The 18,035-nt window shown below is 40.9% G+C and overlaps 1 protein-coding gene and 1 long non-coding RNA gene across 2 annotated transcripts in view; one reads left to right on the top strand and one right to left on the bottom strand.

Annotated features, from left to right (window-relative positions):
- The window catches only part of ADARB2 (adenosine deaminase RNA specific B2 (inactive)), a 307,816-nt gene that overhangs the window by 142,351 nt on the left and 147,430 nt on the right, over positions 1-18,035 (top strand). The gene's annotated exons all lie outside the window — the stretch shown is intronic.
- Positions 1,755-6,525, bottom strand: LOC134165104 (uncharacterized). The gene is made up of 2 exons (XR_009965370.1): positions 6,274-6,525; positions 1,755-2,430 (listed from the first exon to the last, which is right to left on the bottom strand). It is a non-coding gene; the product is annotated as an uncharacterized LOC134165104 (long non-coding RNA).

Here is an 18,035-nt window from a genome sequence, read left to right as displayed (position 1 = left end):
GAATTTCATGGATTCTTATTTTCCCTTCAGTGAGAGGTTGATTGGACTTTATACATCAAAAAGAGAAAAAGCTATTCGTTCTCAGGATGGAAGTGTGATGATAATTTCCAATTTAAAATTTTAAAAGAAATGTCCTTAAATGTCCATAACTACACATTTTTTTATTTTTATTTCCAGCTATTCAGAAGATGGTGAGAGCTCGCATAATTTTTATTTATGATGCTTCCCATCAGATGAATTCTTAAGTTCTTGGGATTTTATCTACAAACTTGTTTTCATTCAAAAAGACTGAATAGGAGTTAAAGGTTACAGTTCCAACCAAGCTTTCTTCAGGAGAAGCTGCAAGGGAGAGTTTCTATTCAAAACCCAAGGTGCTAAAATAGCTCAAGAAGCAGAAAACCCAGATCCTTTTGAGCTGTTCTTTCTATGTCTGAATAGAAACAATCTACCCTGGGAAAACAACTGTTTCCAGCTAAGCAGTACCAGTCTACCAATGCCTTTGCCCTTCTTCCTCCACTGGTACTAGAGCTTCCTTTCCCTTTCTGTAAGACCTGTGTTTTCCCTGTCTTCCCCATCTGTTTATTTCACAAAAAGTCCCCCTACAGTATTAGAAGCTCTTTGCAGTTTACTGGTCCTTTTAGTCCTTCTGTTTGTTTTTTTCCTTCCTTTTCTTTTGTTCTCCTGTTCAGATGGATGAAGTAGTCCCAAGTCAGCAAAGGTTCAGAAAAGCAGATTGGCACACCAAGAATGGCCCAGGGCTGCATTATTTCCACTGATGACTCCCCTCAGCACTCATCATGTTGGAAACTTCTTCAGAATTATCCAGTGAATAAATATGAATTACTCCCCTGCTAATCTAGTGTTGTAAACAGGGGATGGAGACAAAGGAGGGTGTTCAACGCTGCCTGCCAGAAATAGGAAACCAACAGTATCTCCTTCTTTAGTTTAAAGTCATTAGGCAAAACGGAAAACTGGCAAATTAGACCATTACAGCATCTTCCAGAAGCCTTGCTGTCTTTGGTGCAGCACAGTCTGTGAGAGCAGCGCCACTCAGTTTATAAACCTAAAACCTCTTGTTTGTGCAGTTAGTTAATCACTGTAAAACTACACATTACTGCTGTCACGTGGCTATACTAAAAGGAATATTTAAAAGGAAGCAGAGCTTAAGGGTAAGCTAGGGTTTGGTGATCTGCCAAGCTGAAAATAGCATTTAACAGGCTTTTAATCTATTTCATAGGTTATTGTCCCCATGAGTGCTGTTATAGTCTGCAGATAAGAAAAATGAGAACAAAGGGTTATTTTCACTTACAATTCAGCAGCTGCTGGTATTATTACTGTGTCACTGGTAATCAAACAGAGGTATACTAATAATTGTATCCTTTAAAATGCACTGTATAGTAAATATTTGTTGATTTAAAAATAAGCAGGCTGTAGAAGTGAGACAGCTCTTTCTGTCAAAGTTAGCAAATTAAATGCTTAGAGAGCCAAGAACCACCACGAGAGAAATGCCTGGCATTTGTGGAAGATTTTGTTGATCTCTGCAAGATTGCTCAGGTCTGTTTGCACCAGGGAGAAAAATAGATGTTTGAAGTAAAAATGCAATTAAAATCAAAATTGCACACGTTTTTGCTTTTGAATCCTAATTTGTAGATAGTATGTAATATATCGTTTTATACCTTAGAGATAGGCAATTACCAAAAGAACCCTCTACTTGCATCCATTTGACTCGCTGTAATTACCAGAATACACAAAGCATGAGAAGAAAAGCCTTTTTATCTTTCTGCATATCAGCTCTGCTCAGGATGGAGAGCAAGGCTTTCCTCACACATTGCAAAGGACAGGCAGACTGGCCAACAGAACGGTTTTCTTCATGTTCAGCAGCACAGGGGAGCTGCTGGAGACTTTGTTTTGCCTTGTAAGGTCAGGAGAAGGGAAAAGAATGTTTCTACAGTCTGGCAGGTTCTTTTGCTTGCAATTGTGTCTCTCCCATGGAAAAAAGTGGTAAGAGTGTAGGCTGGGATGACAAAACATCTCGTACTCCTCAGTGTCTGACAGCTGTCTTCTTAGGACTTGTTTATGCTGCTTTTGAGTGTTGCAGCCTGGAGAACATGAAACAAGACTGTAGCATACTGTTTTCATGGTGCAGACTTACGAGGGCTGGACAGGCTTTAGCAGAGAGCAGTGATGCTAAGGGGATGGGATGTGTTGTTATCTTTCTTGCACAGCAGGACTCAAGTTGTATGAGTGCAGTTAGCTTAATATTAGACGCCTACAGTAGAGACTTCACCACTGGAGCTGTCTAGAATCAGTGAAGAGAATCTGGCATTTCTAGTGCCTGTGTTGTTTCTTCCTCATGAAGGAGACAATGCAAAGGATCTCAGGGAAGACAGATGGGTTGTGTTACACCTAAGTCCTGCTTCTGTTCAGTAACTGTAAAGGAAACACAGAGTAATTAGCTCAGATGAGTTCATTCATTTTGAAAGTTCCAAAATTATTTAGGAAACTTTATCTCATTTACAGAAATGACTTAAGCACATATAAGCCTGTATGTTATTAGCAGTCAGTAGGATTAGGTGCTGAAAATGGCGTTTAAGCTCTGAAAGCACTGCACAATTATGAAAGTGTTACCTAAGGTGACTTGCCCGGGGCACAGGGTAAAACTGGCATAGCTCTGAGCCACAGCATACTGCTTTAACAGGTAGCGTGGCTCTGCTCTCCAAGGGGTACCATACTGTCCAAACACTGTAATAGCAGAAAGTCTGGCTATTTTGATTTTATGAGGTCTCTTTTAAAACACCTTGAAATATTTTTGGGTCTTCAAAATTTGATATTATTACTATTGTCAGATAATAATAATAAATAATAATAATTAATAATAATACAGCAGGCTCCAGATAGTGTTCCCACTGTGCTGGGAACACAACAGCTACACACAACAGCTACTGCAACCTTCAGTAGCGAGGGATTTTCCCTCTTAACCACACTTTGGTTTTGCAAGTGAGGAAGGTTCAGACAGTAATAAACTGAATCTGAGCTACACATCTGCTTTTTCAAGTAGTGTTTGGTGCAGGGGCAACACTGACAGATTTCGTTACAGCTGCCTTTGCAGGCGCTGATGTATTAACACTGTCATCTTGCATTCAGTTTGGATGAGAGCGCCACTGAATGAAGCTGAGAGCTTCTGATACTGATGTGGCAAATGATTCAGCACAGATCTTTATACGAATTGGGCTGTTATCTCCTCGACGACGTGTGAGGCTTAGAGTGAGCTGTCTCTTTGCTTCATTATTTATTTTTCCTTAGCTCTGGGCTCTGTCAGCCAAGCAGCCTGGAACTCAGCCCGAGAAGCCGTTTTGGGTACAGCACAGCGCGTGGAGGAGGCGGTGTGAGATCACGGCACTCTAGTCATGCTGGAGCACTGACCCCATGCCTCTTGCAATAGCAGGAGGGAAGGGATGTCACAGGACAGCATGGATGGCTTCCCGTCTGTTACTGGGACTGCTAGCAGGCTTTGTGGTGTGATGCTTCAGAGGGAAGGTCTGCTGTCATCGTCCTGTGCATCTGTTGCACCTTGCATCTGAACAAGTTTAAGCTCTTTGGCAAGCATTTGGCCTTTCTCTGCTCCCCTCAGACAAGCAAAATTAGCTCTGTTTTGTAGGTTGGGAAAGTGTAACAGCAAGATGAGGTCATTTCCCTCAGATCACGTTTGAAGAGGAGTAACAGAACTGGGAATAAAAAGAGAAATTGTCCCACCTGCCACAGTGTCCCTGCCATGCCAGGGGTGAGCCCTATCAAGCTGGAGACTCTGGGACCTGCAAGTGAACATTTGTTTACTGGAAAGCATGATGGTAAGAACTATGAGCACGGGCTGTTAGGCACATTTCATGCAAATGGCTTGGACAAGATCTGGTGCTGCATCAATGCCGGCATCACACTGTGCAGTGCTTTGAGGACCACCTGCTGGCTGGTCCCACCAGTCCCACCAGTGACAACAGTGCCCAGTGAATCCCCATGGGGGGATGGGGTGGAGCTTGGCCAGTCGGGCAGCTCAGGTTCCTCCATGTGTGCCATGCCCTTGCTTCCTGGGCTTCTGCACTCCCTGCAAGCACATTGTCCTCCCTGGTACAGCCAGTTCCTTGGCTTGTGTAAACTGATAGCACAGTCTTATTTCAGTAGAAATAGTCCGGGTGAGTCTAGCCAAGAGTCTGGTTTGTGTCTCTCACAATAGGCTTTAGCTTTAAAAAGCCAGGGTTTTTCTGCTTGTCAAAAAAAGCAGACAAAAGCTCTGACTTTGACAAGAGTTCTCTATAAGCTCCAGCAGCTATTTCATTTCATCTTTGCCTGTGAAAAAAGCTGCATTGTAGAGCAGGGTGGGGATAACTCATGTCAGAAGCTTTTCAAAAGTTACTTTGAAAGCATATTTCATCTTCAAAATTTAAGTGGCTTATTCAACTTACGGCAACTGAAATCGGCTTTCCTTATCTGATACATGGTGTTCTCAACCAGGCACCAAAATTTTTCAGCTGAGGCAGCAGTTTTGGGGACATCAGAAAAGCCAGCCCAGAACTGACACCACTGAGAATGTGTGTGTTGTGACATGCCACAGCCCTGTGGAGGGTCTAGGAGTGCTTGCACTACGTCTTCTGTTGTCTCTGGAGATCATATCCAAGCCTGAATCCACAGCAGGTGGTGAAGCTGGTGGTCTTATTTCAGCCTGTGTGATCACAGCACAAAATTACCATGAGGTTCAGCAATTTGATTTTGGTGGAAGAAAAAAGAAAATCCCTTGTCTGGCATCCTAAGGATATTTCAGCTGCAAATTCATAGCAAACCAGCCTGGAGGTACTTGTATGCACTAGCAACCCCCATCGCTGTATCTACTGTTACAAACTATTGTGAGTAGGGTTAATTTGCTCCTAACTGCTCTCTACAATCCCTTCTTGCCCAGCCATATCCACCCAGATGCTACTGCTTGCTGGGTAAGGGGATTATTGATGAAAGCTGAGGAAGACACCACATGTGGCAAGCTAATTAGAGGGACCCCAAAACAGTGAATATCCATGAGCGTGGTAGAATATGGATGAGTAGAGCCCTGGGGAGTATATTCTCAAATTATACGTGCGACTTGTATTGAAAGTGAAGGAGAAGCAGTGTAACTGAGCTCTGCACATCAGGTTGAAATCTCTTTCTGCACACATTAACGCTGATTGTTTGCTGAAAATGCCTCACAACTCATTTGGTAATAGCAGCAAATAATCATTGTTTGTGTAGACGAGATGGAGAAATGTACTTTTCTACAGCTCCCCTAATGCTGTTAGGGCATTTATCTATTTTTACACCAATTCAAAAATGCAGTCCCTGAAGGTCACTCTTTAGGAAAGGCCTTAATTAAGATTTCTGCCTGCAGCAAATCGTATGAAGTATAATACATCACGCTGTAGCAACCCAGATACAGATCATTGGCTACTTTGATCCAGTCATGTAGTATGAGCAAATATTACCATTTTCTTATCATCAAGGATCATTTTACAATGTGAATTTAAAAATAAAAATAGCAGCATCCAGGTTTTCTCAAAATGTCCATGAAAACACAGAAAAATGTCTGCCATTCAGGCTAAATAAAGCATTCACTTAGGGAGTGAAGGTCAAATGGAGACATATACTTTACTGACAGAAAAATGCAAATCTTCTTTGCATCATAAATATTAAAAACAATACTGTTTAAAAGGTCTAATTTATTTTTATTGAATTAATTTCCTTCCATCTGTTTTTCTGCTCTCTCCCTCTGGAGTTCCAAGGGCTGTTCTTCCCAAACCAAGGACAAATCCTCTCTGCTTGCCAAGCCTGAAAGTTCAGTTTAGATGCATTTCCAAATCAGAACTTTAAAGCCCTTTTTCTTCAAAGCGCCCAAAGCTCTAGCTATGGTCAAAGGCAAAACCACCTATGCAGAACCACATTGCTGTGTTCATCTCTCTAACACCTTTCACTCTCACTTCCAAACCTTCCTCTGCAGATCTTCATAGGAGAGCCTGTGAGCATTCATACAGTTGCACATACATGCAAAAGCCAGTCCTTCAGAGGCAGTTTCAAGATCAATGCCATAATATGCACTCCTTTCAAGTTTTCTGGTTTCTATTTCTATTCAGCAGCAAGTCTTCTATTTATGCTTGGGATTTTCCTGTCTGTACACCATCAACCAAATAAATGTTTTAGTTCCTATCCTAGAGAAATTATTTCCATAGTGAAAAAGAGCTTATTTTGGATGGCTCTTACCTCTTAAGATTAAAGTATTTTCTGTTCAGATAGACACACGAATACTTCCTAGTTGGAAAAACAAAAGCACTCACCTGTTGCTGATGGTAGTGCCTCTGAAACCACAATCCTATTGCAAGGAGTGAGGAAGACAGAGGTGCTTATTAGTGGAATGGGTGAGTGGTTTGATTAAGCATTAATTAAACCCATCTATTACCCTGAAATGTCAAAGGCTGACTTGTTAAGGATGCTTGAATCAAGGGCAGGGGACAAAAAGAATTCACGTAACTACTGATCTTCTTTCTACCACACAAATCAAGTGGAGTCAAACCAAGCCTCTGCAGTGGATTGATCACAGAGTTCGCTTTCTGCTGTAATTAGCTATCAGCAGGGCAGGAGGATCTCCATACCCACTTTTAAACCAGGTAGCTTCCTACAGGGTGGGGGTAAAGGAGGGGATGGGAGAAAAAGGAAGAGAAAGAGTGGAAAAAGTGGGGAAATCTCCTTAGTCTTTAGAACTTATTCTAAGTAAGTTCTAAGTTTTAAAATAGTTTTCTTTTTTATTTGTTTTGGAGGAAAGCATTTCTCATTACCAGCTGACAAGACAGTGAAGAACAGGTTAATGGTTTAGCCTTGTGGGTCATAAAAGGCCGGTAATCAACCACACCTAGAGTCTTGGTAGCATTTAATATTGCAGCATGTGTGGCCTTGAAGGGTGAATAACAGCAGTAGGTATTTAAAAGATGTCTGTCTTTAAACGCGACACAGAGAGTAAGTCTTCCTTTCCTGATGCGCAAATTGTGTTCTTGTGATACAAAGCAGTTAGAAACAGATGACGGTAGCATTTCAAAGCTATCAGTACAGCAGCCTAACTACCTTCTTGCCTTTCTTCCATTGTTTAACTTCACTGTCATGTTCAGGGAGGGGTTTAGTAAATGATGTGCTACAAGGAAGACGGATGACAAGAGATGGATGGATGGGTGGATAGATAGATAGATAGGAAAGTCTTCACATGAGCAAGAGGCAGTTTACCTATGACTTTCTTGCATGTCACTTTTCAAACAGATTTTCAAGGATTTTGTTCTCTCCTTTGCAGCTGAATGAGAGAAATATAGCCTGCACATGAGAGATAATATTGTCCTGGGAAATATCCAGTGGATTAATGTATTTCTACTGAAGCTAGCAGGAAATTGTGTTTCAGTTTGTGCTTATGGGCTTATTGTGAATACGTCATATTGAGAACAATTTGTTAAACAAGAAACATAGGGTGTTAAAAAAATCAAAAGGGAAAATAAACTGGGAATGTCAGGTTCAATAATAAGCTTGATATGTATCTGTATTGTCAATAACTCTGATGCCAACAACTGACTCCATTAGTGTTTTATAATGAAACAAAAAAGACTGTGGGTTTGTGGGTTATTTGTGGTCCATCTCTAATCTTTTCTACGTAAATTATTCCAGTTCTGTACTTTAGCAAACAGCCTTTTGATGACATCATTATAGGTAATCGGTTCCATACTTTAATTAAGTAACAGAGTTCTGTTTGTAATGCCGTTACTCTTGAGCAAGATTTACTTTTGGGATGGGAAAAATCTGAGCATGAACAGGAGCCATGAGAGTCAGGTCTGAGTCAGGGACATTGGGGTACAGTGGATGGATGGCCCTAGTGAGTCAGAACACAGGAAGACAGGATCAATAAGAATTTGAAGTAAATGATGTACCCAGGGTCAGCCACTTATATGTGGCCAGGATTTTATGGAAAATGGCTTCTTTTTTGGCTTGCTTTCAGTGAGGCTATGACAGTGTTCATTCCCTGCTTGTAGAACATTCTATTGGTGGGACCCCAGACTTAGTCACTGCTACAGCTGGGTGAGATGTTTCCATAGCCATATCCTGCCTCAGTGCAGGACCCTTCCAAGGATTTTGGCAGGTTATTCAACAGCAACTCAGCTTTGCAGCATGTGATTAAAGCCTTTTCTATTTACAAAAACAGACCTTGCCCTTTTGGTGTAAATTTGAGAGATGCAGATATAGATATAGATACAGATACATTGATATGATATGAAACCAAAGTAACCCAAAGTAACTGATGGTGTTAGGCACCTATGTTTTTCTCCTGCCTAGCAGGAACTATGTCTAAGAGACTTGACTTACAGAGGGCAGAGGGTCTGGTCCTCCTGTTCTTCCTTTCAAAGTTTAATATTTTGCTTCAAACCACTGACAGGAGACGTGCATCGACACTTTGAGCTCTCAGAGTGTTCATGCTGGGGAGTGTGTCTGTGTTGGGTACCAGTTACTCTCTGTAGGTGACACCTTTAAGTGAGAGGTCTTCTTGCTACTGATGTGTCTGATCCTGTTTCTGTGGAAACCAAGGTCAGGTAACAGAAGAAAAGGTTAGGGGATATTTTTTTCTTAATTATTTTAAAATCTTCACCTTATTTTCCTCTTTCTACTGCCTGTTTTCATAGAAAAGAAAGCAAATATGGTCCATTTCTATCTGTTATTTATGTAGCACCACATATATGTGGGTGTACACACACCCCACACACACACATATGTATATGAGTGTGATAAGACCTTCAAAGTTTACATGTTATTTAACAGGGAGAACTTGAATACAACTTCAGATGTTTTTTCTCTTGTTCGCCTATCTTCAGCTTTAGAAGCACAGTAAGAAATATGATACAATTCAACATTAGTAACACCAACTATCCTAAGTTATAATAGTGCTTGTGTAGTTTGGACTGCTCAGCAGCTGCAACAAATTACTTTGACATTGGAAGTAAATTAATTACTCCAGGCCAGGGTCGTTGTACCATGTAGGGCAGTTATAAGGACAGCTTCCCAGTCATACCATCAGTTAAGCTCAATCTCTAGTCATTCTTACTTCCTTCCGTGGAAAAATTGCATATTTTAAGGGGCCTGAGAAAAACAATTTCTACCTGCTACTCAGCTATTTGAGGGTAGGGCACTGAGAAAGTGGCCCACGTCACCACTGGAAAACAGACTGGAAAACATGTCACTGCAAGAAACAGATTACTAGAGCTGATAGTGTATGATATTTTATGTGGTTGTGATGAGGTCTGCCTCAGCTAATGATAGGCATGAGGTCTGAAGAACTTCTTGCTGCAGGAAAATGATAAGGGAGGCAGACACTTCCATAGGGAGTCTGCCTTGTCCGGAGCTAGAGATATTCAAGGCAATTAGCTTAAGCATTGACCTTTCAGGTGGGTAAGGCCAGACGAAATAGCAGGGTAGGATTTCAGAAATAGACACTGAACAGTACATAAAATAAATGGATAGAGATGGCACAAACATTGGAAATTTATCCATACAAATATCTCTAAATTGGAACCAATGTTAAATACCAGAGCTTGCCTTCATACATGTACTGTCTCCCATTAGCTGCATCTCACATTTACCCTTCTTATATCCTTTTCTAGCAAAATGAAAGTATTTTCCTAGATCTGTACATACAGAAGATTTCTGTTTCCTGAATAACACAGCAAAATGCCTTATCTTAGAGAAAAAAAAAAAAAAAGGAAAGATGAGGCTTTGTCTCTGCTTTCATGCTGGCTGGCAGGAATTTTTATACCTTGGCTTTTTATTTTATCCTGAAGCTCTTATTGCTACCAAGGGCACACTCTACACTGCAATCAGTGTATAAAAAAGCAATTAAATTCCTCCTGGGTGTCAAAAAGTAACCTGGCTGTCAGCTCTGAATGTGCAGACAATCCCACATCAGTCAGTAATGTCAGAGATGTGACCAAATGAACAAGGGAAGAGAAATGAATGTAAGGGCTTGACACTTAACCCATTTAGGTTCCTTAAGTTTGCAACCAGCCTGAGGAATGGGCTTTTTGGCCCCAAGTTTTGTGAGGGAGGATAGTGACTTTGGGTGCTCTCATGCCAGGGGGAGCTAGTTGATAAAAAGAGAGAAGAGTGACAAGTAGCCATGGGCTCATCTATTCTACCAGGTAAATGGTTCACATGCTGAAAGCCAAGTGTGTAAGCAGTCAAAAGGCTTACCCTACACCTCAGTCCTTTATAGGTCCAAGAATAAATGGAGACAGTCACAGAAAACAGGTATGGGTCAGAGTCTGTAAGCATCCATTAGCTTACAAGGATAATGTGGACAAGGATAAACCATCCTCAGTTTTCCTGGGTAAGCATGATGGACTGCCAGGATGTGTCGTCAGTCTGCCCCAGAGACCCTTCCCTGTGTTTCAGTTTTCTTCCTGAAAATGCTCAGTTGAGTCAATCTTTGATACAAGAAACTAGTTAAGGTGAGTGTCATGAGATCACTGAGCTGGAACAGTGCAGAAAACCCTCTTGCCTGCTGAATTGAGTGTTAGGCTCAGCCACAGTCAGAGGAAAGCAGAGGTGCAGAGAGCTTTTGATGAAAACTGTGTCACTTGAATGTTGAGTTAGTGTATGAATTAATTGGGTATGCAAGTCAGGATTTTCCAGACACTAAATCAACTTCATAACAGGTTATTCATGAATAATTTCAACCTGTTTTCCATTATTAATAATTATTTCTACAATAATATGACATCAAAAGTCCCAATAAATGTAAGGCTTCATTGTGCTGGGCACCCTACAAACAACATAATAAGGGATGACCTGATAAGTGTTATTAGTGGGCTGAAGGAATTGATCTGAATTGCCTGGAAAGACTCTCCTACAGTAAAAGGACTTAACTGTAGAAAAATGTTCCGTTTCCTACAAAACTATCTGAGAGTGCAGAAGTGCCTCGACCCTATTTCCAGAGGAACCATAGGCCTCTTGAAGCTGTCAAGGAATATCAAAAAGAGAAGGGATAGGATGACATGGTCACTATAGTGAGGGGGAAAGGCAGCTTTTGGTAAATCTGGAGACATGGGGTCCTTAATCAGTCAGGCATGGATTCAAGCCTCAATATATACCAGGAAGGTCAGAATACAAGTTAAGGGAGACTTCTTGTAAGAGGGACATTACTGTAACTACTGAGATCTTGCTTTTCTTCCATAGGATTAATAGGATTTTTATTTTTTTTTTCTCTTTTGTCCATAAACTCTTCACTGGACCCCCAAAAACTTTCGTGATGGAAGTTTAGTGTTGTCCCCACAGAAAGCTTTGTTTTTATCCAGGTGATGGTTTTATCCAGGTAATGCTTTCTTACAGCCAAACTAATAAACAAAACAAAAACATGGCTCTCTCTAGAGTTAACAACTGCATAACAAATATCATTCATAACACATAGTTCAGCTAGTGATAGGAAACACTGGTGGTCCAGGTAGCTCACAGGAGATCAGAGCATAAATGCAACAAACCCATCCCTTAGACTCTTTGTTAGATGACTGCTGTAAAACTGCAGCCGAAATATTATATCTGAGAAAGAGAGTTTAACCTGCAAATTTCAATCAGGCAACTGGACTCATGGAGTGGTATGAAGTATTTCGCTTGGTAATATGATCTTAAACCCAAACCTACGGTCTTAACCTTGTTACGCATCATGGTGGTTTGGGGTTTGACTTTTTTTAATGTACATACCTTATTCTGATGTTCCTTGTACCTTATTACAGAGGAAGGACCAAAACTAACATTTTCTAATCCTGATAAATTTCAGAAGATCTTTTCTTTCCTTTAAAAATACTATGAGACTGTAAGCTTTAGAAATAATTTGCATTTTCAGCCATTTTAGGGAGCCTATATTTTAAAAAAAAATAAGGAAACAAAGAAAAAGGATTGTTTCTGACAACCACACCATCCTAACGTATTAAAAACATATTGCCTGAGACGTGATGATTATAAATAGCTAGCATTGTAGCTCAATACATTAGTGCGCTAGTCTTTCTTTGATTCCTCTATAATTATAGAATGAAAGCTTCAATCCCTGCATTGGGTGAGCACTTTAAATTACAGCCAAGGTAGTAAATTACTGGTCCTCAATGTTCTAGTCAGACAGATTGCATTCAGTTCATAAAGAGAAATTCAGTGTTGTGTTAGGGGCAGATTCCCCAGTGAGCTTATTTTTTTTGTTTAAAACTAGTAGGTGAACTAAAGAAAATACTAGAATATTTTACAATGTACCAACATAAGCAACAATTCTTATTTTCAAAACAAGCAGCACCAGTGTTGCCTCAAAATGTTCACATTGTTCATATTGATTTTCAGTTTGCACATCCCCAGGAACAAAACATACCAGCTAATAGATTGTTTTTATTACTTTCACTGGATGGTATATCAATAATAGGTTTAACACTTGCATGAAGGTAATGCCCTGAGCTTTTTGAACCTGTTGATGGACGTTTAATTCACAGTGTCATTCTGTCATTAGGAATCCTAATAAGCACAAAAGAACAGAAACCGGAAAACACCTCAGTGAATTCATGTTCTAAAAAGTTTAGTCTTCTGTCTAATTATTATCTTTTAAGACTTGTTTCTGATACATAGAATAAAAATAGTTATCAGTCCTAGAGTTTATTTGAACCCTTTTAAAGCACTGCAAAATACTCTGAATGAAATTCTTTTGCCATTGTCTGGGGCAATGGCTGACAATAATGTAACTACAAATTGAGAAGAGTCATATCTGAACTGTGCATTCTCTTAAATCCATACTTAGGTGTGTAAGTAGCTACCTAATGCAAAACTGAGTAAATTCACTGGGCAAATTCCCAGTGAACAGCCTGGCTCACAGTGTAAAAGGGTCCTGATTTTCACATCGGCACAAGTTTCAGATCAGCAGCACTTCAAAACCCAGAGGACGTGGGTAATTTGAGCCTGACTTTCGTTGTCAAGGTTGGATGCTTCGGCTGTAGCTCTTGAAGAGGTGATCACTGTGTCACCAGACAAGCCTGTACTCTTCTGTCTTGAGGGCACACAGACTTGAAATGATCATGAAAGGCAAATATGCTCTGGATATATTTGCTGAAAAAAAAGTATTTCCACCTTTTCCTAATCATGATTCAGTCAGCAGAAAGGTCAAGAATTAACTGGGCAATAAGATGCAATTACTTTCAGAAACAGAAGTTGGTGCTGAAATATATTTGTTCAGTGCTGTGATGAAGCATGTTCAAAAATTCTTAAAGGACACAGGAAAACCTGTGTCAGTGGAGCTTGCATATGAAAGAAGTTGTTTGGGAATTTTTGGAAAATATACTGGTACTGATGTAGTGAGACATCTACCTTATGAAAATACCTATCAGATTAGGTTAAATGAAAGCTCAGCTAAGGACTCTTGCTTTTCAGAACGCCTTGTATTTCATTGTTCTGTGCTTAATATGAAGCTTATGTGCAAGAAGTAATAGTTATTGTCTCAGATCAGTTAATATCTTGAATCTTTCACCAGACTTATTAAACAAACAATACATGACTGGGGATAATGCAGAACATAATCTTGAAAGATGAAAAACTCAGTTCTGAAACTGAAGAGATTTTAGATGTAATATTAAATTCACAGGATGTTGCTTTTTAACAGGAATGAGAAAGAGTCTTTTTTGAACAGGAGAACTGTAAGATTAAGATGGTCAATCTGTCATGACATCATTTTAGCCATGCAGAGGCTAGGCATCAGTTCAGATCCTGTGAAGAACAACTTTGTTGTGTATGCTGTATGCTCTTCACTCCACACCTGAGACCGGACAGGTAGCTCTGTCAAAAAACATCTATGTAAATATACATGGAAATGCCTTTTCAGTCTTCATTTTCAGATGCTTGTGGACAAATGCTACACCAAAAGATGATAATCAGCATACATATGACCAAGGAGCATGTTTTCACAGTGGTGAAAACAGGGCTTGATTTGTTATTTTTTTGTGAATTGCTTTAACAGAAGGTTGCATATTTTGCAAGAATGAAGTACAGTAACAATACTCATTGAAAGATTAATTCAGCTCTTATTTTGCTCTTAGTTCTCTTTATGAAAGAATTGACTGTGGTATGTGGGAATGAAAAAGTACTGCTTATCTGGATAACCTTTCACATGGTAAAGTTAAAGGATCAGACCATTACTCTAGATTAAAGTGATTGCTTATGGTTTGATACACTTTTCACTGTACAAAGTTAAATAGCAAATAAAACAAAAAACATTAATCCTTTGAAAATAAATACCCATTATTTTTCAACATACTAAAATAGGCTGGGGAGCTTATCTTTTTTGCTGTTAGATTGATTCGTTTTTTGCAGTGTGCTCCTAACCTCATTGTTCTTTTAATCTGGCCTTGTTGGAAGCCTACACTTAATAACAGCAGAAAGAAAGCTGCTGCTGCCATATATAGAACTACATTTGCAGTAGAAAACATTGCTTCTTTTCTCTAGGATGTATGTAAAAGTGCTAAGGGAAGATTCCTGTAGTGATTCCATAACATTCTGAAACCACAAACAAATATTTAATTAAATTCCAGGCTTTTGGGATTTCTTTACTTATATGTTTTCAAGTCAGTGAAAAATTCTTACTGCTCAAGTAAATGGACTGATCATGCTTCTGAGGTCGGTGGGTTTATGTTTGCTTTGGATTTGTAAGAAAGCGCTTGCTGGAGAAAGGAAACAGGCAAGTATTTTATTTTGTTATTATTACAGTTAGAAAAATCCACTTTACTGCAGCATGTTTTATGGAGTGAGTGAGATGAAAATAATAACATCTGTCCATGAGATGAATGACTTTTTATGTACTGAAAGGACCTACTTTCAGTGTTAAAGAGCAGAATTTTATCATTCCATATAGCTAAGCTTAAGTTTTGATTTACAGCACATATCACAAATAAATAGAATCTTAGCACAGAATATTTTAGGTTGGAAGGAAGTTCTGGAAGTCGTCTTGTGCAACCCGCTCTTCATGTTGCTCAAAGTCTTGTCAGGTTTGAAAATTTTGAAAGACTTTGTTTCCACAGCAAACTGTGGAAACTGTTTGTCCACTGTCTGGGCTACCTGATCCAGAGCTTTTCACCCTGATTGGTTTTTTTTCCTTCTTTGTAGGGAGTCAGAATTTCCCTTGCTGTAATTTGCAACCTTTGCTATCCATACTTCCACATCACCCCTCCCAAGGGGCTCTTCCTTCTCCAGAACTTCTCATTAGGGACTAGGGACAGCAAATCTCTTCCCCTTGTGTTGCCTGCCCCATTGACCTCTTTGCCATCATGTGTGCCAACTCAGTGCATGAATACACCAGCTGCACATTTCAAGTACAGCTTCACAAGTTTCTCAGAGATAGAATAACCACCTTTCTTGGCCTGCTAGTTGTGGTCTTGGCTAGTAACAAGTCTTTCAGCAAGTCCTTCTTCCTCAGCACTTTCCTGCTTGCATAGGAAAAAGCTGTTTAATGGAGGTAACTCAGAACTTCAAACAAAACTGAGAATTAAATGAACAATTGTCTTAATTTTGAGGATACTGAGGGCCACTTTGGCTGTCTGGTCTGACCCTGGAAATGAATTACAAGAATTTCCTACATTAATTACAGCTTTAGGTGCAACAACAATACTTGCATTACAGCACATGTATGAACCTTGACTTGAAATCACCAGCAAAACCCCATTACCTTGATTAATTTGTTCCAGCTGACTATTGCAAAAATGAGGTTTAGTTCTATTTTGAATTTAGTTTCAACTTCTAGACCTGAATTTGTTCATATATCTATGTCTGCAAGGTTGAGGAGCCATCAGAAGTCAAATTTCTGTCCCTGATTTGGTTCTTAACAAGTGTAATAAAATCATTCTATAATCTTCTCTTTACTTAACCAGAATCTTTCCCTAAATAATGTATAATATATTCTCAGAAGTGTTTTCATTATTCTTCTTTGAACCTGTTTAAGATACCTCTGTAGACACCAGAACTTACTAAAGCTCTCTGGCACTGGCTGTACCACATCAAATGGCCTTTTCAAGCAGTTGCTAGGGGAAATCCTATGGGCAAGGCTGCTTGAAGGTAAAGGGGCCCAAGATAGTTGGTTGGCATTCGAGGATTGCTTTTTCCGAGCTCAAGATCGGAGCATCCCGACACGTAGGAAGTCAAGGAAGAGGGCCAGGAGACCTGCGTGGCTAAATAGGGAATTGCTGGGTATGCTCAAGTGGAAGAGGAGAGTTTACAGGTCATGGAAGGAGGGGCTGGCCACTTGGGAGGAATATAAGGCTGCTGCTAGGGGATGTAGGAAGGCAGCTAGGATGACTAAGGCCTCCTTAGAATTAAACCTGGCGAGAAGGGTCAAGGACAGCAGAAAGAGCTTTTTCAAATACATGGCAGACAAAACTAACACCAGAGGCAATGTAGGCCCACTGATGAACGGGATGGGTGCCCTGGTGACAGAAGATACAGAGATGGCAGAGTTACTGAATGCCTTCTTTGTCTCTGTCTACTCTGCTGCAGGCAGTCCTGAAGAGCCCTGTACCCCTGAGACCATAGATGAAGTCAGGTCGACGGAGCGGTTTGCCTTAGTCGATGAGGAATGGGTTAGAGACCGGTTGATCAATCTGGACATCCATAAATCCATGGGTCCAGATGGGATGCACCCGCGGGTGCTGAGGGAACTGGCGGAAGTCATTGCTAGACCACTCTCCATCATCTTTACCAAGTCTTGGGAAACGGGAGAGGTGCCTGAGGACTGGAGGAAAGCAAATGTCACTCCGGTCTTCAAAAAGGGCAAGAAGGGGGACCCGGGTAACTATAGACCGGTCAGCCTCACCTCCATTCCTGGGAAAGTGATGGAACACCTTGTCCTTGGTGCCATCTTAAGGCATATCAAGGATAAGAGGGTTATGAGGGGCAGTCAACATGGCTTCACCAGGGGGAAATCATGTTTGACCAATCTCTTAGCCTTTTATGAGGAAATAACATGGTGGATGGATGATGGCAGAGAGGTGGATGTGGTCTACCTTGACTTCAGCAAAGCATTTGACACAGTCTCCCACAGCATCCTCACGGCTAAATTGAGGAAGTGTGGTCTGGATGATCAGGTAGTGAGGTGGACTGCGAACTGGCTGAAGGAGAGAAGCCAGAGAGTTGTAGTCTATGGGGCTGAGTCTAGTTGGAGGCCTGTAACTAGTGGAGTGCCTCAAGGGTCAGTACTGGGACCAGTATTATTTAATATATTCATCAATGATTTAGGTGAGGGAATTGAGTGTACTATCAGCAAGTTTGCTGGTGACACTAAGCTGGGAGGAGTGGCTGACACGCCAGAAGGCTGTGCTGCCATCCAGCGAGACCTGGACAGGCTGGAGAGTTGGGCAGGGAATAACTGGATGAAATATAACAAGGGAAAGTGTAGAGACCTGCATCTGGGCAGGAACAACCCCAGGTTCCAGTATAGGTTGGGGAACGACCTGTTAGAGAGCAGTGTAGGGGAGAGGGACCTGGGGGTCCTAGTGGACGACAGGATGACCATGAGCCAACACTGTGCCCTTGTGGCTAAGAAGGCCAATGGCATCCTGGGGTGTATTAGAAGGGCGGTGGTTAGTAGGTCGAGAGAGGTCCTCCTTCCCCTCTACTCTGCCCTGGTGAGACCCCATCTGGAATATTGTGTCCAGTTCTGGGCCCCTCAGTTCAAGAAGGACAGGGACCTGCTGGAGAGAGTCCAGCGCAGGGCAACGAAGATGATTAAGGGAGTGGAGCATCTCCCTTATGAGGAAAGACTGAGGGAGCTGGGTCTCTGTAGTTTGGAGAAGAGGAGACTGAGGGGTGACCTTATTAGTGTATATAAATATATAAAGGGGGAGTGTCACAAGGATGGAGCCAGGCTCTACTCAGTGGCAAACAATGATAGGACAAGGGGTAATGGGTACAAACTGGAACGTAAGAGGTTCCACTTAAAC

This window comes from Pezoporus occidentalis, unplaced genomic scaffold (genome assembly GCF_034315485.1).
Source record: "Pezoporus occidentalis ecotype Australia unplaced genomic scaffold, CSIRO_AGI_Poc_V1 ctg23, whole genome shotgun sequence".
Taxonomy (NCBI): Eukaryota; Metazoa; Chordata; class Aves; order Psittaciformes; family Psittacidae; genus Pezoporus; species Pezoporus occidentalis.
Note: the sequence above shows the minus strand (reverse complement) of the source record. Positions and strands in the feature narration are given on the sequence as shown.